The sequence below is a fragment of the Coenobita brevimanus genome, chromosome 6 (assembly GCF_032717465.1).
Source record: "Coenobita brevimanus isolate Jiangsu-jjx chromosome 6, ASM3271746v2, whole genome shotgun sequence".
Classification (NCBI taxonomy): Eukaryota; Metazoa; Arthropoda; class Malacostraca; order Decapoda; family Coenobitidae; genus Coenobita; species Coenobita brevimanus.
In genome coordinates this window covers 60,914,864-60,940,871 of record NC_136959.1, presented here as the reverse complement: position 1 = coordinate 60,940,871, position 26,008 = coordinate 60,914,864, and the positions used below count along the sequence as shown (strand labels likewise).

Below are 26,008 nucleotides of genomic sequence, written 5' to 3'. Positions count from 1 at the left end.
TTTTTTTTAATATATATAACTTATGCCGTTGTTTTTTGGAAATATTCTTCAGTACAGTATACAGGTTGAATTTGGGAACATTGTACTGTTATTGAGATTAATTAGGGGTCGCCTCTTCTTGTATTTATTAAGTAATTAATGTATATATTTATTTATTTTAGCCTTTATTGAGTTGGTAAATTTGTAGTAATATTTTTTGGCCCTATGACTTTTATCTAAGGAAAGTTATGTATTATTATTATAGTGGTGGTAGTTTTTTTTTTTTTTTTTTTTTTTCTGCTTCTCCTCTTTTGGTAGGTGTTGATTGGGCGTGGGTGGGTGCCATCATTGGGGACTACAGGGAACGGGGTTACGTGAGGTAGTTCAGAGATAAGCTATATTCGGGTCGGTAGCGGGAGAGTAGTGACCTGTCCATCTGTCTTGGAGTGGCATAGAAGGGCGTTTTTTTGTTTAACCCCTTTAGTAGGAGTGATCGAGAGTGGAATAGAAAGGTGCACTGGTATTATCTTTTAGCTCTTTCATTAGGAGAGGTTGAGAGTGGCACATAGGGCTTGTTTTGGTTGGTTTGTGTGGTTAGCCCCCCTTCCCTACGAGAGAGGAGTGGAGATTGACGGAGAGAGAGAGAGAGAGTCCTGCAATTATCTAAGATTGGCCCTATTTTCCCCAAGATTATGATGACTTCTCTAGTGGAAGAAATCTCTGCATCAAACCATTTTAAGGTAACGAGCAAAATATGATTTAAAAAAAAAAAAAAAAGACGGCCAGAGAGAGAGAGAGAGAGAGTCCCTTAGTTATTTAAGCTAGGCCTTGTTTTCCCCCAAATTATGATGATCTTCCCAGTTGAGAAAGTCTCTCAATTAATTTTTAAGATAACAGGAGCAAAATATGATTTAAAAAAAAGACGGTCTCGTAATGAAATGATTTAATTGTCCCAGCCTCTCCTCCAATCTGATATGCAAATTCCAGCCAAGCGAAGTCCAGGATAATTTTCTTGCCTGAAATTCCAGTGAGATCAATGAAGGCTGTCAGAAATCCGGAATTAATGTTGGTGTATTTGCACAGTATTTGTAACTTTTCAATATGAGTTTTCCCTTTTTCATAAGTTTTCCCTTTTTCCTTGCTCTGAACCTTGCTTCATCGCATCCCTAGGTAGGAAAAGAGGTCGGGATGATAATGATAGTGATTGATGATAATGATTTCCCTTTCCACTCTACTCACAGTTATTGGTAGGCTTCCTCTGTAGGCTTTCATCTGTTATTCTGATATTATAATTTAGCCAGTTTCATAATGAATGCTTATGTTATTGCCCCGATAACACAATTAGCGTAGAACTGTGAACAATTCCATTACACAACAGTCGTTCATATGTTCCAGGTTAAGCTATACTTCGATTATATAGCTCTCGTATTGTACCGCTAATCCTTCCAAACTTTTTAATGATATTTTTACTAGTATCCATATATTTATTACCTTTGGAGAGACTTTTCGTACTGGTTCAAACACTTTCAGTAACCACTACCCCCAACCACTGCAATTTTTTCTTCTTCCTTGATTCCTCTCATCTTTTTCTTTCGCTCTTGCTCTGTATCTTTCTTTTACTTGAGTTTCAGTGATCCCTCTCAACTCTCGATGGTGAAATGTGGACGACCTTTTTTTTTTTTTTTTTTTTTTTTTTTTTTTTTTTTTAAATCCCTGGAGATTAATGAGCGGGTTTGATTCAGAGTCTAGTTAAAAAGTCCAGTGAATCTGCCTGTATAAATTATAGGATCAGAAGCGTAGTTTATCAACAGTACGGTACATTATCGGCGGGCATAAAGTTTGATGTCTAGTTTCCGGTCAGAAGGCTTATTTGATTTTTGCGACGTGCTTGATATGTGAAGTACCTGATGGTGTGTGTGTGTGTGTGTGTGTGTGTGTGTGTGTGTGTGTGTGTGTGTGTGTGTGTGTGTGTGTGTTTAATATCTTTTTGAGTATCTTTTTACCCACACTCAGGTCAGATCTAACCAAGTAAAACAGTGGGAGATACTGGGAATGAAGTGGGGCGTGAATGTGTGTGTGTGTTTTTATGCGCATTGAAGTGGGCAGGAATCTCCCGGCTTTGTGGAGTGGCTTAAGCTGCTTACTCACTCACTTGCGCCCCGTAACGACTGCAGTGTCCTCGAGCCTCACCTTCAAACTTCCTGTCTTAAGCCACCGCCAGACTGGGTTATGTCGGGGTCGGTATCTGGTACGGTACGGCTTTACTGATTTCTCGGTTAACTTTACCTTTATTATTATTATTATTATTATTATTATTAAGCCCCTTCAGTCCCATAGCTTATTTTTTATGTTGCTGATACTAGATGACTTATAGGCTATACAGAAAGACGTGACATTACTCTCAATTATTTTGGGGGGATGATAAGAGATCTTCCCCCTTGACTACAGAATCCCCTGAGCATAACCTTCAAACTTCCTACTCCCTTGCTTTAGTCTCGAGAGATGGGGTTGTACGAAGGTCGGTATTTGATGCAACTTCGCCGATTCTCGTTTAATTGTTGGATTTATTGTACGCATGGGAGAACTTTCTGCTCGTCTTTAGTATCCCCAGAGTCCTTCAAGTTTCCTGATGCCGAGGCCTCTTGAGATGGGATTATATCAGGGTTAACAGGTCATCTGGGTTTAACTGTCTTGATTCGCGTTTAATTGTTGGATTTATTGCACACAAATCAGAAGCTTCCCCTCGACTGCAGTGCTCCTGAGGCTAACCTTCAAACTTGTTACTTCTGGGGTTAATACCAAGGTTAATTGGTCGATCAGGTTTAACTTTTGCTAATTCACTTTTAAAGGTTTGATCAAGTCCACACATCAAAGACTCACCACTTCCCTGCCTATATTGAAACTTGCTGCTCAGGGTCGATCAGGTTTAATTTTAGGCAGTCTCGTTTAATTGATGGCTTTATTGCATACTTCATAGAGCCTCTCCCTTGATGGTCAACCTTGAAACTTGCTAATCCTCAATCCTAGACGCGAGGTTTTTCCAAGGTCAGTATCCGGCGCAACTTTACTGAATTTCTTTATTTTTATTTATCAATTACACGCCTCAATGAACTTCTCCCTCGACTGCAGTGCTCCTGAGGCTAAACTTGAACCTTGCTACTCCTTGAGCCTCAGTGTGGGGTTGTATCAAGGTCAACAGATCGACCAGGGTTGAATCGACAGGCGTTATTTGTTGGATTTATTGCACTTATCACAAGACGTCCCCCTCGACTACCTTGTTCCTGGGGCCAGCCTTGAAACTTGCTCCTCCTCAGGCTTCGACACGGGGTCAAAAGTTCAATATCTGGTGCAACTTTCCTGCATACCTTGTCCTCCCTCCAGCACAGATATATTGATTGTCGATTCCTCCCTGAATTTATTGCAGGTGTCAAAAGAACCTTCCGAGAGAGAGAGAGAGAGAGAGAGAGAGAGAGAGAGAGAATGTAACTCCTTTTTATGAGGGTTCCCTGAAGTTGAATACAAGCGTCAGGCGGTAGTAGGAATAAAATTATAAAGACGTGAGAGAACTGAAAGGATTTGCGGTGCCGTGATAGAAATTTTCAGTTCCTTAGTACCAGGGGGTCTCCAAAGCTGAGTAAAATCGTCTGGCGGTGGCAAGACTAGTAAAAAAAAAAAAATAAATAAATAGTGCGAAAGGGAGAACATGTGAAGCTACTGCACTCAGTCGTATTAAATCATTTACGGTAAAACTCAAGACAATAGTATCCAGGATCCCGATGTGAACCCATTCACAGCCTCCCTCGTTTCATATTGTGTCTCCCTCGTTGTCGTTGGGCAGAAAGGCCGCTGCAGCATCCAATATGTTTTATGGAGTTGAGATACGAGTCTGGCGCATGGGGTATCAGTGTAATACGAGGGTCAGGGCCGAGTAATGCTGCTGACGTTGTGTGTGTGTGTGTGTGTGTGTGTGTGTGTGTGTGTGTGGTTGCACATGGACGTGGCTTGTGTTGCAGTTGTCAATGCAGCAACTGCAGGCACTGTCTTTGTCTTTTATTTCAGTCCCATTGTATTCCTTTTACAGTCTTCTGTCTTCTTCTCACATGGTATTCCCTTTCATGCACATCTGTTTCATTCACTAGCATATTGATTTCTGAGATTGAGAGGTCGGTCCATATATTGTGCACCCCTTGCCACACAGACCTCTTGGAGCTAACAGGAAGCCTTGTGTGTGTTTTATCAGGGCACAGGAAGCCATTTGTTTATCTCGAAATTATGATCTGATAGTGCCCCACGGTTCGCACTGTCAAGGACTTGGTATGCTGTTGCTTGTGCACCCTCAGGAAATTTGCTCTAACTGCTGAGGAGGAGAAGTTTGATGGTATTATTACCGCTTACAGCACATTTATTTATTCACTTTATTTACTTTTTGGATCCATAACTATTTATTCAGGGACTGTTACTGCCATTTTTACATACCGGTAGTAACAGCTGTGCGACTAACAGGTTCATCCAGTCATTTTCCTTTAGACTGCCGTAAGCTAATATCATAATTGTATATTGGGTTAAGATGAATGTAAACTGGGACCTTATTTGTATAGCATGTATTTTGTGATGATCGGGCTCTTTAATATACCGCCATGGTATTGAAGTTATTGGTATTGAAGTTATTCACCCTTTCAGCGATTATTATTAATATTATTATTATTTATATCATCATTATTATTATTATTATTATTAATGTTGGTGGTGGTGGTGGTATTGTTAGTCATTATTTCCATCTGTACGTTCAACAAACGGCTTCTGAGGCAGCGAGTGTTCGTGCAATTGACAAGCTGGCATCCACATTGCATCTGCACGTTGATCTAGCTGAAGGCAAGCGTGGAGGATGCGTCTGGGAACCGCTTGCAACTGGCATAATGAGATGGTGGGAAGAAGGAAGAGGGGCGGCAGCTGGGAAAGGGAGGGATGGAGGGAAAGAGAAAGAGAGGAGGGGGGGAGTGGGTTTGTAGGACTGGCTTTGAACGTGGGGTGGGGGGGATATTTTAGGTGGGAATCTCTAACCGGAGCAAGCACGCGCTCACGCACGCACGCGCGCACACACACACACACACACACACACACACACACACACACACACACACACACACACACACACACACACACACACACACACACACACACACACACACACACACACACCATTATCCTCATTATCAAACCAGCCTGTATCCTGTTCGGTAGGAATCCTACTGATAGAGAGAGAGAGAGAGAGAGAGAATCTATTGTTCCCATTCTGCCTTTAGACTCCGACTACCGACCTTCCCCCTTTTCCTTTCATGTATCTCATAGTTTTGGTCCTCGCGTCCTTTTCCTGTCCTGTCAGACACTCCCATCCATCTCATCCTCTCTACCGTCTCTCAGTTCTAGTCCCCTTATTCTTCCTATCCAGCCTGATCCCCACTCCCCGTTCCTCCTCCTTCCCTTTCTTCTAGCCAGCCCCCATCCCAGTAGTCCTATCTCTCTCCACCTCCGGCAAAATGTGTCGCGCCTGCGGCCTGCCCCACTTCCCTATCCCCTACCCGTTGTGTTGACATTTTACCTGTCCACCATTTTCTTGGCCCTCTCCCTTCCCCTACTATTCCCCCATTCATTTTATCTATCAGTCTATCTATTGCCAGACGCCTTTGATGTATTTATTTATGTGTGTATGTATTTCTTTATATATTTGTTTCTTACATTCTTGGGTTAGAATGCTTTGATAGTGGACTTCACCGCATACACTCTAGCCTTACAGATTATAAACCCCTCCTCTGCTCTGTTGATGGCCAAGTGTTGTCAGATTGGAGACCTGTTCATACCGCATAACTCAGGCTTACCGAATTAAATGTAAGCTCGACATATGGTATACAAGTTATTGGAGTGGCCCATTTCCCTCGGGTGAAAGCAGACCGACTATATCCCCTCTTCCTAATCAACTTGGTCATTGCCTCTGTTCATCCCCCTTCCTCCAATCAAAAAAAAAAAAGAAAAAAAAGAAAAGAAAAGAAAAAAACATTCCGGCCAGAGATCCATACTTCCAGCAACTAGGATAGTCCCTCATCACTTATTCATGCCTCTCTCGTAACCAGTTGATTTTAATTCTACCCCTCCATATCAGTTGTTTCTTCAAGCTTTTACCTGTACACCTGTCCGCGCTGATTACTTTAGTTCTTCCACCTGAGGACGTGTTTTATGCTCGTGTTCTTGTTATCTCCAGGCGGTTTTGTTTTGCTTTAGAGACTTTTCGAACTGGATGGGTTAGATGTAGCCTTCGTTAACCACATCATACCCCATCACTAAAGGTTCATGTGTGTTCAGTAAGTAAAATTTCAGAATAAGGTCGTTATAAGTGGGTTAACAGACTGCCCTTAATTCTAATTTTCCCTTCATCTCTACTCTTCAGCGGGCATCCTTCAGTATAGGTCTGCTTCATCTCCTGTGTCTTAATCGACCTCTGTGTTCCTTGACCTTCCTCGCTTCCACGTTGCTCCACTTTCACTCGCGATTTAGTACAGTATTCCTAGCTTAGTGCTCCTCCTATCCATCCACCCTCTTCCCCTCTTCTCAACCTCCAACGCCCCCTCCACACCCTTCCTCCCTCCTCGACCCCTACACCCACTCCACACCCTTCCTCCCGATCCCCTACACCCACTCCACACCCTTCCTCCCGATCCCCTACACCCATTCCATCCCCCTTCCCCTCTTCTGAGCGTAGTTGTATTTTTTCTGATTCACGTATTCAACCTAACCGCAGTCTTCCTCTTTTCATCTCTCTTCCTCTTACGCATCGCCTCGTTCTTCTTACTTCATTTTAACCTCTTGTCACCGCCTTTCCGTACTTCCTATCCTCTTATATATTTTTTCCCCCCATTTCATCTTGTTTCTTCCTACTCATCACCTCGGTCTTCTTACATCATTTTTACAGCCTCTTGTCACCCTCTTCCCTACGCCTCTACTTGCCCTCTTCACTTCATTTCTTCCCCTCTGTCTTCACCTCCATTCCTCCTCGCATTGCCCCTCCATTCCTCCTCCTGTCCATGTTCCTTCTCTCCATTCCATTTTTCCCTCATTCGTCCATGCCTTTTCGCTTCCCATCTAATTATTCATTCACTCCTCTTCCCTATTTTTTTTTTATCGCCCCTCCCTATTTCTGACCCCCCCAACCCTCTGCTCTCTCCCCATTCGTATAAGCCATTCAGTCTTCCTCCCCCCCTCCCTTTCCCTTTCTTTGCACCCCCATCGTCTTCCCACCCATTCTCCCCATCTCCCTTCGGTTTGTATCAGATTCTCACCCCCCCCCCTTCCCATCCATTATCTTTCAGCTCTTCTGTTCTCACTCTCTCTAACAGAACTCTCCTCTCTCACCTCAAGTGCCCCCCACCCCCTCTTCCCATCTACCCTCTCCCCTCTCTCCCTAACTTGTCTCCATCCTCTCACTAACCAGTCTCTCCCTTCCTCCCCTCTCTCTGCGTCTCCACATACCCCCTCCCCCTCTGCAGTTACCCCCTCCCCCCCTCCCAACTACTCTCTCTCCATCTGCCACCCTCTTAGACCCGCTTTCCTCCCCCCCCCCTCACCACCCCACTCTCCTCTCCCCAGCTGCTCCCAGTCTTTCTCGTACTCCCCCACCCTGTCACCCCTCACCATTCTTCTCCCCAATAACTTCCTCTCTTGTCATTCTCACTAGCCTGCCCTTTCCTTCAGTCTCCCCTCTCCCCCCACACCGGTATCCCTCACCCCTCACCTCTTGCTCTTTTCTCTCTCCGGCTACTCCCTCTCTTCTCTATCCTCTCCCGAGCAGCTCACATTCTTCTCGCTCTTACTTCTTCACCCCGTCACACCCCTAACCTTATTCTCCCCAACTACCCCTCCCTCCACTCTCTCCCTCCACCTCCCCGTCACTCTCTCATGTGTTGCACTTGAGTCACGTGTGCCTCCCTTGCTAGTCACTCCTGTTTACTTTCGACTGGCGTGCTGGTGTGCTGGTGGTGGTGGCAAGAGGTGGTGGTGGCCTCGGCGTCCCTGTTTGCTTGCATGTATCATTCTCTCACTTCAAGATAAATACCCGGTACTCTTTCTTGGCCTGTGTGATGTATCTCTCTCTAAACTATTGATGTGTCCCTACGCGAAACATGTGTCATTCTCCCGCTGCAGGATAGACACAGGCTCTTCGTGGCATGTGCTATTTGTGTATTTCTCGCTAAATTTTCGTTGTGTCAACCTGAAACATGTATCACTCTCCCGCTTCGAGTTATACATTGGCCTTTCTTGGCTTGTGTGATTTATATATTGCTCGCTAACTTATTGATGTGTCGCGCCTTGAAATACCACCTGAAGGAGTGTGTAGCTATTTTGCCTCTCACAGAATTATCAGTTTGTTCTGTTGGATAGGGTAGTTTTTGGTGGCAAGGATGGTTAGTAGATTCTCATAAGCACTCAAGGTAATGCCCTCCAGCGAATTCTTGGGGTATATGTGATTGTATTTATTCCACAGTTAGATTATCGATGCGCTCCGACGTGCAAGACAGCTTCTCATGACAAGAATATGTGTTACAATGTCCCAAATGCACTGATATTTAACAACCCTCTTTCTTCCTTATCCCTTTAACGACCCTCTTTCTTCATGCTCCTCTTGGTGATCTTATTTGCGTACACCCTAAACACTGATTATACTCCTTTTACTCTAAGCGTAAAATTGACATCTCTCCATCTTGAATGCTGAGCCTAACAATAGATGAACACAAAACTAGTGCTAGTCACGATGAAGTACAGTGGAAAAGAAGTATAGATGTAGTTTTATCTTACTCTTCCATTGAACTACATGAAATCAGCTGCAAAAAGAAGGAGAATCTGGGTCAGGTTGAGGTGAAAGAAGTGTAGTTTATGTCTTTAAGTTGGCCTGACTAGGAGAGTAAATGGCACAGAGGGCTAGTACGGTAGTGTTTTGCATAAGGGGTTAATTGTGTGTGTGTGTGTGTGTGTGTGTGTGTGTGTGTGTGTGTAGTAAATGATTTTGGCTGCATCTCTCAGGAATGCGTCTGGTGTAAAAAGGGAGGGGGAAAATATGTATATTTGTCTCAGCTTCACTTGTGGATGGTGGGGTTATTAACGAGAGAGAGAGAGAGAGAGAGAGGGAGAGGGAGAGAGATGGTAGTAATTATAATAAAATGTAAAAAGACCTCTTAGAAGTGAAGGGATAAACCTAAATTTGCACGCTTCCTCCCGCTTCAGGCTTTCTTAGTTTGTCTCGTAATGAAGGAGTTAGCCCAGACTCAATCCCACTCGTCCACATTCTCAGCTCGTCGTTCATCACAATTTAATTCTATGATGGTAGTGAGAAAATAATAAAAAAAACATCTGAATTGAAGGAGTCACCCTGAATTTCCACCTCTCTCCCTCTCCTCAGCATTCTTAGTTTGTCTCGTCGTGAAGAGGCAAGCATGAACTCCCTGCACTCTCCCTCTCTGCCGCATTCTCAGCTCGCCTCTCACCACATCAGGGGGCCAACAACCCCCACTGGCGTCTCGAGTTTGGCTCGCCCAGCAGGCACAGGCTCATTTCCCCACTCTCATAAACCTTCCTTCCCTGTCTGCACCTCACTCATGGTTCGTCGTGTGTGTGTGTGTGTGTTTGCGTGCGTGCGCGAGCGCCCGTGTGTGTGTTGCTAGTTCTCGTCTCCAATCTACCATACTTTTCGTCCAGCCACGATATTCTGATACTTCATCCGTACCGGTAGGCTTCTTCATCCTGCCCTGTCACGCCCTGTAGTTCTTGGCTTAAAATCAAACGTCACTTGTTCCTTGGCGTCGTGTCTTCATTGATCTCTTGTTCCTATCGAGTTCATTCTCTTTTCCTACTCGTTGATGATTGTTTTCCCCCAATTGTTTTGTTAACGTAACTTGTTGTTTTAATTTCACTCACTTCATTGGCCTTTACGTCTTGGCTTTCATTTTCCTCTGCTCTCTCTTTCGCATTTTTCTCGCACTCTCCTTTCCTTCCTATTTTCTCTCATGTTCTCTGGTTTCTTCTGTTGAACCCCGCATTGTTCTCGATTCGTTCCAATTCCTTTCTTCATTGTTCATGTACTGACAAGACTTGTGGAGGTTGCTGCAAGCCCCTTCTAAGAAATTGACCCTATGTAAAATGGTCTGTTGGGCAGCAGGAGTAAAATAAAATGCAATGAGCATTTTTTTTTTTTTTTTTTTTTTTTTTTTTTTTTTTTTAAAGGTACAGTAGACCTGCGTGACACTCCCAGATGGAACCTGTCTAGACGGAAGCGGAGTTCCTGTCATGCCACATCGTCGCGTAGAACAGACGTTGATGTTTGTCTTGTCTCGCCACCCCCTTTCTCACCTTTATCTTTTTCAACTTCACGTTTTTTCTTCTCACCTTCACGACCCCTCCCTTCCCTCTCCTTCCGGTTTCGATCTAGTAGCGACTGTCCATCCTGTACTTTTCTTTGTGTTCGGACGTTTTCTTTTTGATCACCTTCTTACTTTTCTTTGCTTAGTTCCTCTGATTATCTTGCGTCGTTTTCCTCTCTTTTGGTCCTCTTATTTTCTCAGTTTTGTTCCCCCTCTTCCGTTCTCTTTATTGTACCACAGTGTCTCCTCATTTCTTGTTGCATTTATATCTCGATCTCCTCCACCCTATCTCGTTCTCTTGCTTCGTCTCCGTCCTATAGTTCTATTTTTTTCCATTATCTCGCCTTCCTTTACATTTATTCAGATATCTCCCTTCGTTTCTCTCCTGCTTCATCATCTGGTTTCCATTTACCTTCACGTAGTTCTTTGCCATCTTTTTTCTCTTCCCTCTTTCATTATCTTTGAGTCATCTTTTCTCGCTTGACTGTTCTTCAGGTATTTTTTCTTCCATTCGTCTTATTCATTTGCCTCCCCCCCTCACTTTTTCTCCCTTCTTCCTTCCTTTTATCCTTCCTTCCTTCTAACCTTCCTGCCGTCCTGCCTACCGTGTCTTCCCACCTACCTTCCTACCTGCCTACCTTCTTTCTTTCCTTCCTTCCTTCCTTCCTTTGCCACGCGCAGAGTGAGTGACGCACCTTTCTATTACCTGAGAGACCATTAATTACAGGACTTCCCCGTGTAGGATCCCGATGTTCTTTGTTGCATTGGGTAGGTTTTGCCCGGGTTGCCTCCCCCGCCTCTAATTGCCCCTCCCATCTCAGCACCCCACCATTACCAGCCGCATCACAGCCCTCATTAAACCTTATGGGGAAGTGAGAGGCTCGGCACGCTCCCAAACGCTCTTAGGTGTTGCTGTTATTCACTCACTCACTCACTCACTCACTCATTAAGCCTTTTGGGGAAGTGGGAGGATCGGCACGCTCCCAAACGCTCTTAGGTGTTGCTATTACTCACTCACTCACTCACTCACTCACTCACTCATTAAGCTTTTTGGGGAAGTGGGAGGATCGGCACGCTCCCAAACGCACTCAGGTGTTTCTCTTACTCACACACTCTGGTGCACGCTCAGGTATCTCACTCTGCTCCCCTCTGTTCCTTAAGTACACACACACACACACACACACACACACACACACACACACACACACACACACACACACACACACACACACACACACACACACACACACACACACACACACACACACACACACACACACACACACACACACACACACACACACACACACACACACACACACACACACACACACACACACACACTGTCTCTCTCACGTCATCTATTTTTACCTCCCCCTCCCCTCCCCACCCCGCTATCCGCACGCCAGGCCAGGTGTATTGATGTGTTTTGGTGATATGCGCACGTCAATTTGCTCTCTATTGATGTCCCCATAAGCCACCTGCCCTTGATTACTAGCCAAGCCTCTTCACTGCGATGACGTTCAGTATATATTCTATTTATCACCAGACGATTTTATTCAGCTTTAGGCCGATTTGTGGAACGGATGATGGGTTGAATTTCCTCCTGTCGGAAATAAATAAATAAGTAGATAAATAAATGAGGATCCATGGTAGTGAAAGGGTGTAATTAAGGGGTGCTGTCGTTAAACCCCGGTCGATATAGTTGTTTATGGAGCGTTATCTTTCGTAATGTTTCGATCGTGTGCCGGTGGTGGTGGTGTGCAGTGCCGTATGTCAGGGATGAATCGATAGAGTTATTTGTGCGTGTTTGGTTGTTGTTGTTGTTGTTGTAGGTGGTGATGTTGTTGCCTAGGAATTGTTTTGCTGTCACCACTTATCGTTTGTACCTTAATTCCCTTTTATCTGATAACGTTTTCTCTGTTTTCCATTCCCAGACGATTTTATGCAACCATTTTAATTTTTTTCACTGGAAGAAGTGGCTACAGTTTTCATTAACCCTTTCAGTGCGAGGTTTATTAAGTTAAATAAAGTTTGTAAGTAGCAAGAATGTAGTGGAAAAATACGTCATGGGACTGAATGGGTTATTTTAAGTACCATAGTATATTTTACGTTTTATTCTTTTACGTGTTATTCTAGATCATTAAAGTTGGTCTGTTTTTGTTCTTGCATTAACCAGAAGGTCCTATTAAGTTATGAGTTCCGTCCTTGTGATAGGCCTGCCAAACGCTTTATATTATCACCTAGGAGCAGCAAGAATGGGATTGAAAAAACAGCATAAAATTAAAACATTTACTATAGGGCATTTGGATAAGTTAGGTTGTATGAAGTGTTAAAATTATGGTGGTTTCAGGCTTTGGTAAATAACTAATTGGCTTCACCGGTTACTGACTTTGAAGGTGATTTACCAAGTGACGCCTTTACACTAACCAATTATAGTTGTAGTCGAGCTGTCGTGTTTGTCTTGGGAATTAGAAGAGTCGATTAAGGTTTTGCAGTCGTAGTTGTCAGTGTGTAGTTGATGCATGTTTTTAGAACGCTGTAGCTTTGGTTAGATTTTACATTTAGACTACTCGTGTGTGTTTATGTTTGATTTTTTTTTACTCAGTATACTGTATCGACGAAATCTGGTGGGGGTGTGATAAGGTGTTTGTGTGCGTTAATGTAAGAACTTGGTTATGATTGTGTGCAGTACCGTACGTTTGTAATGTTGATGTACTAAGGATGGTAGAGAGTACGTCGTTTGTACATAATTGAGAGCGTTCTGGTGTTAGTAATGTTTGTGCACCTTTGTTTACAAGTGTGATAGTTTGTATAATTGTTGCTGATGTATTGGGGTTTGCATGCCTGAAGTGGTGTGCATATTGGTTGGTGTGCGTGCATGTGGTGTGTTGGTGAGTTCTTCTATACTAATGCGTGTATAGAGTGCGTGCTTAAGGGGCGATATGCGTATTTGCTGGTGTGTGTGTGTGTGTGTGTGTGTGTGTGTGTGTGTGGGGTGGCGTTGGTGTGCGTGGTGGCGTTGGTGTGCGTGTGTGTGTGCGTGGTGATGGTAGCACTGTTGCCACGAGGAGGAGGTTCAGCTGTCTTTGTCTGGCGCCTCGACACTCACGCTCACCCGCCCTCCTTCCCTCTCACACTCCCTTGTCTCCCTCGACCCTCTCTCTTTCCTTCTTTCTTTTTCTTCCATCACTTCCATCCCCTCCCATCCATTTTGCTTCCCTCCTGCTCTCCCTCCTTTCCCCCCTTCTCTCTCCCCCCGCTCCCTCTTCCTTTTTCCCCTCCCTCTCCCTTCATACTGTACCACGCAACTTCCTCCCCTCACCCTGTCTCTCCCGTCCTTCCTTCTTCTTTCTCTCTTTTCCTCCTTCCTCCTTTGCTTCCTCCCCTTGTTCTTCTTCCCTTCCTCTTCTCTTCTTATTCCACTTTTCCTACTTCCCTCTCCCTCCCTTCCTTCCTCCTCTTCTCTTCCGTATCTCCCATCCCCATCTCTCCCCCTTCCCTCCTGCTCTGGTCTCCTCTCCGGACATTGTTTCTTTCCCTTCCCCCTTTTCTCCTCCCATCGTTCCTTCCCTGGCCTTCATCATCTTTTTTAGTCATTCCACCTCTACCTTCCCTCTCTCCCTCATTTCTTCTCTCTCATTTTTCCTTCATTCCTCATTCACCTTCCCTGTTTCCCTTCCTCCCCCCCCCCCTTTTTTTTTTATCCGCTCGCTCTCCTCTCTCACTCCGGTTCTCTGCTTTCTCCCTCAAACTCCATCATTTCACATTTACCTCCCCTCTTTCCCTCCCTTTTTTTTTTCCTCTACTTTTTTTTTTCCCCACTCGCCCCCTCCCTCCCTCCATTTCTCTCTTTCTCTCCCTTCCTTTCTATGCCTCTTGTCTCCAACGGTTCCTTCTCTCCAAACCTCATTTTCTTTCTGCTTCGTGTCTTTCATCTCATATCGTCCCCTCCCTCTATTCTGAGTCTCTTTTTGTCTCCTTCTTTCTCTTTCACCCTTCCCCGCTCCCTCTTCTTGTCGATTTCTCCCCTTCCATCTTTCTTTTCCTCCCCCCCCCCCCCGCCCGTCGTCGTCCATCACATGACCCCTCTCTCTCCCTTTTTCTCTTCACCCTCCCTCTTTCTTTCTCTTCACCCTCCCTCCTCCTCTACCGCGTGTATCCATCCATTTCCCTCCTTTTTTTTTTTTTCTCCTCCTTTCCCCTATGCCTCACTCCCTCCTCTCCTGTCTTTGTCTGACTGTCCTTTCCTTCTTCAGCATCGCCTGTCACTATCCATTTCCCACCCCCTCTGTTTTTACCCCTCCTTTCCCCTCACGTGAACATAAGAACATAAGAACATAAGAAGAGAGGATAACTGCAGTAGGCCGGTTGGCCCATGCTAGGCAGCTCCTAGAAGAGTAACTGAACTACTAGAATGAGATAAGGATAGCAAAGAAGAAGGCTCTCCCCCGCCCTCCAAACCCTCCAGCCGAAGCCGGCAGGAAAAAGTCAGAAAGAACACCACGCCGTATAGAAAAACTGGCGTGGACATTTTACAGGAAAGTGTGAAAGGAGAATAGAGACTATCATAGTGTAACCTGAAAAGAAAATTTATTTTTTAATTAGTATTGGTTATAATATTTTCTTTATTCTATATCCACCCCTTATTTGTCATATGCTTATCTAGCCTATGCTTGAAACTCTCAATGGAAGAGGCAGCAACTACTTTACTAGGTAGCTTATTCCATTCGTCTACTACTCTATTACCAAACCAATTTCTACCGATTTCCTTTCTGAAACGGAATTTTCTAGTTTGAAACCATTATTTCTAGTTCTATCCTGTATGCTCACTTTAAGTACCTTGCTAATATCTCCCTTATTTATACCATTCATCCACTTAAAAACCTCAATTAAGTCTCCCCTTACTCTACGCCTCTCTAGCGAATGCAGACTTAGTCTTTTCAGTCTGTCTTCATATGACAGGTTCCGGACGTCATGTATCATTTTAGTCATTCTTCTCTGTACATTTTCTAACGAATTAATATCCATTCTATAGTAAGGACACCAAAATTGTACTGCGTAGTCTAAATGTGGCCTTACTAATGCTAGATAAAGTTTCAGTATTACTTTAGATGATCTATTGCTCACGCTTCTCGAAATAAATCCTAGGACCCTATTTGCTTTATTTCTCGCATTAATGCACTGTTGCCTAGGTTTAAGGTCGTTACTAATCATAACTCCTAGATCTCTCTCGCATTCCGATTTGCTAATTTCTTTGTTATCTAAGCTGTATTTAGTATCTCCAATGGTCTTGCCTACGTTAAGTACTTTACATTTTTCAACGTTAAATTCCATTTGCCAAGTTTTAGACCATTTGGACAATGTATCGAGGTCTTTTTGTAAGTAATGGCAATCGTCAGTCGAGTTAATGATACGCCCTATTTTTGTATCGTCGGCAAATTTGCTGATTCTGCTATTGACTCCTAAGTCTAGATCATTTATATATATGATAAATAATAAGGGACCGAGTACTGAACCCTGTGGTACACCGCTAGTTACTAATCCCCAGTCCGACTTATTTCCATTTATTAATACTCTCTGCTTTCGTCCTTTCAGCCAGGATTCTATCCATTTTAAGATATCGCCGTCTATACCGTGTGCTCGAACCTTTCTAACTAACCTTTCGTGTGGGACTCTATCAAAAGCTTTACTAAAGTCCAGATAAATAACATCGTAAGCTTTATCGCTATCTACTGCCTCATAGACCTCCGAGTAGAATGACAACAAATTTGTGAGGCAGGATCGTCCTTGCCTGAATCCGTGCTGACTTTCGTTTATAAGATTAAATCTTTCTAAGTGTTCTCTAATCTTATTTGCCAAAAATTGACTCTAACATTTTTCCTACTATTGACGTTAGACTTATCGGACGATAATTCGACGCAGCTGATTTATCACCCTTTTTAAAGATGGGCACTACGTTTGCGGTTTTCCACGCCTCTGGAACTTCTCCTGAACTTAAAGAGTCATTAAATAACGTTAAAAGTGGCTGACATAATTCTTCTTTGGTTTCTTTTATAATTTTTGCATATATATCGTCCGGACCTGGCGATTTTTGAGGTTTAACTTATTAATTTCTTTCAATACGTCCTCCTTACTAATGGTTATTTTACTAAGAATATTTTCCGTATTCTCATGGTAAATATTTGCTGCTTGAGGGACCAGGCTCAGATTTTCCTTGGTGAATACTGATATGAAATAATTATTTAGGATGGAGCACATTTCTTTATCTTCACTGGTAATGTCACCTGATTCTGTTCTGAGTGGTCCTATCCTATCTTTATTTTTCGTTCGGTACATTTGATAAAAACCCTTGGGGTTTACTTTTGATTCACTTGCAACCTTAATTTCATAACTTCTCTTTGCTTTTCTTATCTCCTCTTTACTTCTCTATTTAAAATTGTGTACCGGTTACGTAAGTGTTCCTCTCCACGTTTTATTTTTCTATATATTCCTTTCCTTTGGCCTATGAGAGATTTTAATCTGTTGTTTAACCATCTTGGTTCTGAATTGTTAGTTCTAAACGGTTTTGAAGGAATATATCTATCTTGGCCTCCGTATATTATATTTATTAACTCGTTATACTTCTCACTGGTCGAACGTCTGTTTGGTACTGGAGCTGAGTTAATTTCCGTCACCTGGACTACATTCCTATCTACCACCTCCCCCTCACAGACACCTGACGGACGTCCCCACGTGCTTCCTGCGCCTGACCTATGACCTGGGGATCCCCACTAACCTGACATTCCCTCAAATTGCTAATCTCCCTGTGGAATACCGTTCGAAAATAAGCTCTTAAGCCATCGAAATCTCCTAGACGAAAATTAGGAACGGTGGAGGTATTTTCAGTGGAACAGACATCCCAAATAAATTTGAACTTAATTTCTTCATGATCGCAATTACCAAGTCGTCCACCAACCTCTATATCGCTAATGATATTTTCTTTATTAGCTAAAACCAAATCTAGTATATTATTACCTCTGGTGGGCTCCCTGATATACTGATAAAGGAAATTATCCTGTACTACCTCTAGAAATTCCTCTGACTCTGCATCTCCTGTCTGATTTCTCCACTCTATCCTTGGCAGATTAAGGTCCCCAACAATTATTACTAAGCTGGACTGTGATGCTTTCCTAATTTCCTCCCAGAGGTATTTACTATCAGCTCTACTTAATTTTGGAGATCTGTAAATTGCTCCTAAGACTAATTTCTCCCTATTGTTACTAATTTCAACCCAGACACTTTCTGTGTCCCTATTTACTTTAATGTCTGCTTTATTGTAACAGTTTAATGAATCCTTTACATAAATAGCTACCCCTCCCCCTTTCTTCCCTGACGGTTTGACACAAAAATATTATAGCCTTTTATCTGATATTCTGCTAAAAATTCTCGAGTGTCTGTATTCATCCAAGTTTCACTAATAACGGCAATGTCTATTTTCTCTGTACAAATTAAAGCCCTCAGTTCATCCATTTTATTACGTAAACTCCGGCTGTTTGTGTAGTACACTTTCAGATTATTACGAGTAGTTATGCCTTTACCTTGGCATTTACTGTTATTTATTTTATTACTAACTGGGAAACTCTTTACTTTACTAATATAACAATTTTTTGTACTATCTCTTATCGCCCTTCTATCATCGCTTGTTCTGTCATCTATCATCGCCTGCTCAATTTGAGGTGCCTGAGTGGATGTATCTACACTATTGGTTGAACTTTTGTTCTTAATTTTGCAGGTATCGATGCATCTATCCAAACATGGTAATAATGATTTCTGACTGTAGTTGCTGCATCTTCCTGTACACCTACTTCTCAATCTCGAAAAAATCCCTCCAACTCCCTATCTATCATTCCAGCTAAAACAGTAACTCCTTGCCTGCTAAGATGAGTCCCATCCCAACTATACAAGGCACTTCGTCCATAAAACCGGTCCCAGCTGTCTATGAAAGGTATTGCATTATCTTTGCAATACCTTTCAAGGCCCATGACTCCTTTCCCTCAGTCTGTCCCTTCACCTCTCCCATCCTTAATCTCTCTGTGTCTCTCCCCTTCCCTCACCATCTCTAGTCACCCATCCTTTTCCGCTCCCCCTCTGTTTCCTCCCTCATTTCCCCTCGCATGAATTCGCTTCTCTCCCCCCATAATTTACGTCGCTGCTGTGTTATCATCTTTCTCTTCCCATCCATAATCATCATTATCATCATCATCATGTTTTTTCCTCAGCCCTCGTGTCTCTATCTCCCTCTTTCCCTTCACTGGGTTTCAGTATTTTTCATCTTGTACCATCCTTTCACGCTATTTTTTTCATTTTTTTCCTTATATCGACATTGTTATGGTCCTTATACCTATATTTTGCCTCTCCATCCCTATGTTTTTTCTCATCACATCCTCCTTCCGTTTATCTCCATTTCTCTGTTCTTTATTTTCCTCCCATTACTTTCATCGTAGTTCTTCCCTCGTTCTCTCCAGTTATGCCCATCGTCGAGTCCTCCCATCCTTCCTCGTTTTCCTCCCCATCCCACGCTCCTTCCATCCTAATTTTCCTCCCTCTCTCACGTTCCCTCCGTCCTGATTATCCTTCTGTAAAATCACTCAGGCGTCGTCTTTTCTTCCCCTCATCATACCGCCGTCACATTTCCTTTTTCCTTCCACGCTCACAGCATTTTCCCTTTTCCTTCGATCTTTGCATTTCTCTCTTTTTGGCATTGTTGCTCTTCCCACTTCTCTGTTTCATCACTAATGCTTTTCTCTGCCCCCCCCCCCCCTCCCGTTCTTTGAATTTCCCCTTTCCTTCCTTCCTTCCTTCCGTGCTACCTTCATTTATTCATTCATAATTAATTCCTCGTTCCTGATTCCCATCCTTTCCCTGTCCCGGAAGTTAATGGTACATTGGTATGTCGGTTTGTGTTACTGGATTATAGCAGATTTGCTTTACCTTGCAAACGTCCATCCCACATACATCTGTTCCATTTAGGGGATTCGAACTTTCTACAAAACGTGAGACCAGTGGAAATACATCAAACCGACCGAGCCACCAAATCGCCCTTTCCTTCTTGAGTCCACATTCCGATGGTGTAGTGTCTGTATAATCACTTTTTTTCTTTTTAAACTCCAGACGATTTTATTCAGTTTCCAAGAGACGTATAGCTCAAGTGGTTACAGGACACACAACCCCACCTCTTGTCCGTGTGTGCTCGCTCTGTCATCGCCTCTAGTGGAAGGGGCTCAGTGCACGTCCCTGTTTGAGCGTCCAGTGTATATAGAGGCAAAGGCTGCAGGGAGTTACAGGCTTGTCTCTCAAGGTATTCTTGGTATCAGGTGTTTGGGTTCATCTCTCGGGTATGAGCTTGTGGTCAATGTGAAGAGTGAAGGTTGTGGTCTTTGTGGGGAGTGAGGGGTCATTTTAGGTGTATATAGGTTCCTTTTAGGTCATATTTATTGTTGAAAGAAGTATGTATGTTATGGATCATCATGAGACTCTTAGGATTTTATGGGTTGGGTACGGAAGATAGGAATGGAGATTTTGGGTGGTTCATTAGATGGAAAGATTTTGTACGGAACGAAAGATATTTTAGGTCGGTGCGGATTGACTCTTGGTACTCTGGTATCCGGAAGGGAGTCGGCTCCAGTTTGGGGTATACATAAGTTTTGTTGTTCTATTTAGTGTGTGTGTGTGCGTGTGCGTGGCGCCGAAGGGGGTATGATTTCAATTGCTTTACCTCAATGGTCTTCTCAAGCTGAATTACATTGTTAGCCGCTTGCCAGAATGAAACACAGTAGCTATAGGTCCTATTGCTGAAGAAATTAACAGCTAATCTTGGAAGTGTGTGATGTTTTTATGATTCGTGGATAATTTAGAGATTTGTCCATGGCTCTTTTACGTGAAGGATTTGTACTCTAATACTGTTCACATTGCCATGATTGATTTGCACGGAAATATCGGCGAGCAGAGAGCAGTGTGTGATGTTAATGTTTAATGTTGATATTGTTTGATATGGTTTGCGTTTATAGTTTATTTACGATTCACTTAGTGCGGAGTAGTTAATGGGTAAGATGGTGGGATTTAGGATATATTGCAATGCCTGATGAGTATATGAAGGTATTGGTTAGGAGAAAAGCGTGCGTGACTGTAATGATACACCGTACTGTTGAGTAAAGTGACGATTTAGGTATAAAGGAACGGAGATTTTTGTACTTAGGGCATTCTTTGTGTATACTGGTGGTAATTGTTTTCGATGGAGGGACGTGGCGTGTCGTGGAATGATTTTACTGTGCTACTTGGACTGTTTCTGTATGTATGGGTAGTGTTTCTTTATACATCGTTCTTGTTTCTCTATATATCGTTCGTGTCTGTATATCGGTCTTGTTTATATATAGGTCACGTTGCTGTGTTGATGGGTGAGCCTCCGTCGGTTCCCTCGTTGTTGTGTTGGTGGCGGCGGCCGCCGGGTCAGGGAAAAATGGCTCTACATGCCAGTCTGGTTTCCTCACTCTCCTCGTGTCTTCAGGCTCTATTCTGGAAGGCTTAGGAGGGTGTCTTAACACTTCCTCGTTAGCGAATTGCTCCACCCATTTCACCTCAGTACTGTCCTCAGAGACTTTGATTTATTTTCACTATCGAGGTAGTTGACATAAATAACACTGAGTATCATTCTACGTCATGGATAAATCAAGTGGTAAGGAAGGGGCGCTGGGATGATCCTTAAGTGGACGAGAATACGGAGCCTTGGCACCCGACCCTGTGCCAGCCAACTCCGCCCCTGAGTCATTCCCCCACCTCGCTACATCACTGATAAACTACCTGTATTTGCAACATGCTGGGATATCCGAAACTGAGTCTGGTAATACACCTGAGGGAAATTTTGTTGGATAGAGACAGTGGGTTGGACTAGTACGGCATAAGTAGACTTGATGGATGCTTACAGGGCTGGTTGGAAGTGTGTGTGTGTGTGGGGGGGTCGTTATGTGTTATGGAGGGGGGATGTTATTTTGGTTTGGCCACGCCATGTGCTGGGGCGAGCCAAGGCACCACCACCACCACATACCACTCTTTCTCTCCCAGTCACTGTATACGTTACATGACTTTGTCTCTCACTCACCGTAGAACACTTACCTCTTTCTTACTCTCCCACTCACTGTATACACCACTTGTCTCGTTCTACCGCATACAATGTAGAGTGGGTAAGCACTTCAGAGTGTCCCCTGTAACTTCACATTATCTCCTCACCGCTCATACCTCACTCACCCCCCTTCCCTCACACTGTTCCCACATCCTTCACGCGTCTCCTCCAGTCTCTCACACTGCCTACCAATCCTTCACACTGTCCCAGAACCTCCGTTGTGCCCCGTCACCCGTCACTGATCCTCTTTTCCTTACACTCACCCAGTCCCTCATACCATCCCCTCTCCTCTCTCACACTTCCCCCTCACGCTGCCCCCTCAAACCTCACACTATCTTCCTACTCTCACATTGTAGTCCTGAATACTCCCCCCCTCCCCCCCAAGTGAATAATGGCCGGAGTAGGCGACCAATTACCATAAACGCGAGCGCATTTAACCCCTGCTTTATCAAGGCCGGATGCTGCTGCTTCTGATAATCCCACTCCCATTGATATCTCTCCATTAACAGTTGCCAGGATGTGTGGCCTATATTTTCGGATTTTGATGATGATGATGATGATGATGATGATTATTGTGTTGTGCTTATCCTACCAGTCACTGCCGGTTGTCGTTCTTGTTTGTGGGTGTGTGTAGGATATTGCTTTCTTCATTGTTAGTGAGAGTGTTAGGAGACTTAGATGTTTGAGTGACTGTTAGGGAGTTTGCGAGATTGTGAAGTGCCTGAGTTGGAGTGGGGGTGTTTGAGGAGAGGAGGGGGTATGGGAGGGTGAAGGGAGTGGCAGATGACAACGGGGGTAGTGATGGATGGATGGGTGACAGATGACAAGTGGGAGGAAGATAAGGGAGAGAAAAGATGGTTGCCAGGTAAAAGGAGGTGGGAGAAGACCAGCGAGAGTGGGGAAGATTGGAGAGGGATAGGGGAGATAGACGAAGATGGAAAAGAAGATTGCCAAGTAAATGGAGGAAGAAGATGAGCGAGAATGGGGGAGGTGAGAGAAGATATGGGACAGAAAAGATGTTTGCAAGATATGGGTAGAAAGGAGAGGATTGGTGAGGGAGATAGTGATGGACTGGGCAGATTGAAGAGGATTGGGAAAGAGAAAAGATGGTTGCCAGGTGTTGAAGTGATGCTCATAGGAGAAGATTGGTGACAATGAGGAAGATAGGAAAAGATTAGGAGGGAAAGGAAGGCTACCACATAAAGAGAGGTAGAGGAATATTAACGAAAAATGAGGGAGGTAGAAGAAAATGTAGGAGGTAGAAGAGGTGAGGAGGAAGGTTGATGAAGTGGTTTGTTCTTGTGAGGGAGAAAGAGTCCGTTCTACGAGAATTCTGGAAATAATTAGATACTTCAGGTGAATGAGCATTGAATAAGATATAGAAGGAAGGGAGAGGGAGGGGGGGCGGGGTTAGGGAGTACGGTACTGTGGGGAATCGTGCCAGACTGTTACATAAAGTTGGTTTTTAGACGAATAGGGAAGGACCTATTAAAAAAAAAAAAAAAAAAAGGAACTATTGTAGGCGAGGAAGGATTTTACATATTGACGGAAAAATAGGGAAAAGAAACTTAATTGAAACCTTTAGGCGATAATAAACAGAGAGAGAGAGAGAGAGAGAGAGAGAATGGGGGGGGGGAGAATCAAGTGTTCGTTAATTATAAAAAGTCTTGAAATACTGATGGAGAGTAGGAAAATGCCCACGACAGTGCAGATAATGCTGTACTTATAAATTACGAGAGAGAGAGAGAGAGAGAGAGAGAGAGAGAGAGAGAGAGAGAGAGAGAGAGGTACTGTAGGGAATGGTGCCATGCCGCCCTAAGAATATGGTGAGTGCCAGGAGTGCCACGTTGGGGGCCCCTCATCGCCTCAAGAGCCCCCCCCCCTTCTCTCTCTCTCTCTCTCTCTTTCTGCCGACTGACTCCACCTGTCCACCACCTGGCCTTCCTCTTTTAACCGCACATGCCGCCACTTGGGTATTTACAGTTCCGTTTTTGTGGCTTTGGTCACTGTAGGACGAAACAAGTTGTGTGTGTGTGTGTGTGTGTGTGTGTGTGTGTGTGGGGAGAGAGAGAGAGGGGGGGGAGAGAGAGAGAGAGGGGAGGGGTAATGATCGTGAGGTAGGAGGGTGGAGTCTCTGCTTCTGCTGTCAGAGATGATAGAATAATGACAGAGTGGCTGGTATTGACAAACTGAATTTTTTTTTTTTTTTTTTTTTTTAGGAGTCTTGTGTATGGAGGCTTTGTCTTGTGGGTTTTGTGGGGGAGGGATTGTGTGTGTGTGTGTGTGTGTGTGTGTGTGTGATTTATACAGATCATGTCGTCATGCTTCTATGGTGTATTTGTATATGTATTTACTATGTTTATTTATTTATTTTGTTTACGAGTGATGTTGTAGTTTATGAGGACTGTGTGTGAGGGAGGGCCGATGGGTGGAGTCAGGTTATGCTCAAACACTGTAAACGTGGAATGATGACTGAACGTATGACCCTCAGTGACCTTTTGACCCGTAGTTTCCTCAAAGCATTGTGAAGGTGGAATATTGTTAGATTATATAGAGCGCTACTGTGTGGCCTGTTGACCCTGCCATTCCCAGTTTCATCTCTGTGGGTTTTTGTTATGGTAGTCTGTATTGAACCAAAACAAAAAGGTTATTAATCTGGTGTTTCGTTAATTGTTGCCGAATGAGCACCGTAGCTTTTTAATTTTACCGTTTCGGAGTTTCGTCTTCCTGTTTTTTTTTTTTTTTTTTTTTTTATGGAATGAGTTTTATGTAAAGATTCGAATAGCATGGTATAGTAGGTTTCTTACTACCGGAAGGAAATGGCCCACTTCCTTAGTTTGGGTTCTATAATTTGGTTGGTTGAAATTCGGTAAGCCTTACTTATGAGATACATGACTCTCCTTGGTTACCAGTCAAATCGGCCTTCCAGTCTGACAGTTCGTAACCATAAAAAAACTGCGGGGGATGAAGGATATTCTTAAAAAAAAATAAAAAATAAAAAATCTGTCTAGGTGGATTGTTCTTTGTGGCTCTGTGGTTGCATGGTGGACAGAGATCCTGAGGTGTACGGGTTCGATTACTACTTTGTGATTTATTTGTTAAGTTTGGGTACAGATTTGTGCATTTTTTATTACTGTACTTTTTGTGTACTTGTTGTTGCTAATATGAATACAGATATACCATATAGAACAAGGGAGGTGTAGATCCCTTGGTTCATAGCCGTCTTGAAGTAACACATACATTATAATGGATGTCTTGTGGCTTAGAATAAAAGTAATATGTCTTTTATTTCAGATGGTACGTGGTGTGCGGAACAATGTGTGTAGGTGTTGATAGGGCGGTGTATGGAGGTGGTCTCGGCTGTGTACGTAAGTCAAGGTGGCCGTACATACACATTTGCCATGGCGACACAGACTCCCCGCCACCTGTTCATGTAAAGTTTGTTCTCAGTACCACACATGACCTGCACGACCGGTCGTGGCGACAATCCCTACAACCTTGCTATAAACTCATTGTCCATTGCCGTGTCTCCGCAGTCAGTAATAACCACTTGACCAGCCGTAGTTTGGTCGTCCTTGCTTTTAGCCAGTATGGTTGACCTTGCATGACCTAGCTCAGGGCCTGGACTCACAGACAGGCATACGGTTTGGTCCCTGCCGTTACTGTGATTTATTTTTGCTTGAGGATTAAGACATGGGAAGTTCGCCAATCCCCTTTTCTTGTCTCTCGCAGAAATTATCTTGGTTACGGCATGGAATTTATCGTAAGAGTGTTTGTGAACCACTGGCCAGACAAGCAGTGTGACCTGGGCGCCTTAACCTCTTCATTACGGTGACGTCTTCCTTCTTTTATTCTGGCTATTCTCGATGGGATTTCACTCTGTTCAGGAGCGACTTCGTGGGCTGAAGAGGTTTGATGTAGCCTTCCTTAACCCCTTTAATATTTGGGTGCCCTTCAAAGGCAAGAGGTTAATGAAGGCTGTATCTAATCCTTCCAGTACCTTACGTCTCCTGAGCTGAATAAATTTGAGAGTAGCAAGAATAAAAAAAAAAAAAAACATACGTCATCAGAGTGAGGGGATTAACTCAGGTGCTCTGAAGCCCACGTGGCCGAGTAGCTCCACCTCCTCAACAAATCACTGTGGCTTTCGTCGGTCTTTTTTGAATAATCCAGAGCTTCACTAGTGTCGTTCTTAACAGTGAGCCTCGTATATATATATATATTTTTTTTTATGTATTTGTATCCGTGATGAGTAGTGGGTACAGTTTTGTCTAGGGTACACGCATGATGTGGCTTTTTTTGAATAACTGTTGATTTTTACGTGGTAGTATAACTTTTCCAGGATGTGTTCGTGTGTGTATTTTTGAGTGTCTGTATTTTTGAGTGTGTGTGTCTGTGTGGATGTGTGTGTTTCAGGTAGTGTTGGGCCGCCAGCTTAGGAGGAGCACCACATCAGCTTCTCCAGCGC

At 43.7% G+C, this 26,008-nt stretch overlaps 1 protein-coding gene and 1 long non-coding RNA gene across 7 annotated transcripts in view; both read left to right on the top strand.

Moving 5' to 3' along the window:
• Rbfox1 (RNA-binding Fox protein 1) overlaps nucleotides 1-26,008 on the top strand; it is a 377,774-nt gene that overhangs the window by 8,017 nt on the left and 343,749 nt on the right. The window lies entirely within an intron of this gene.
• Nucleotides 24,868-26,008, top strand: part of LOC145402419 (uncharacterized) — a 55,578-nt gene continuing 54,437 nt past the window's right edge. The window contains exon 1 of the long non-coding RNA XR_013897770.1: nucleotides 24,868-24,908. This is a non-coding gene — a long non-coding RNA (uncharacterized LOC145402419). The remainder of the gene's footprint in view (nucleotides 24,909-26,008) is intronic.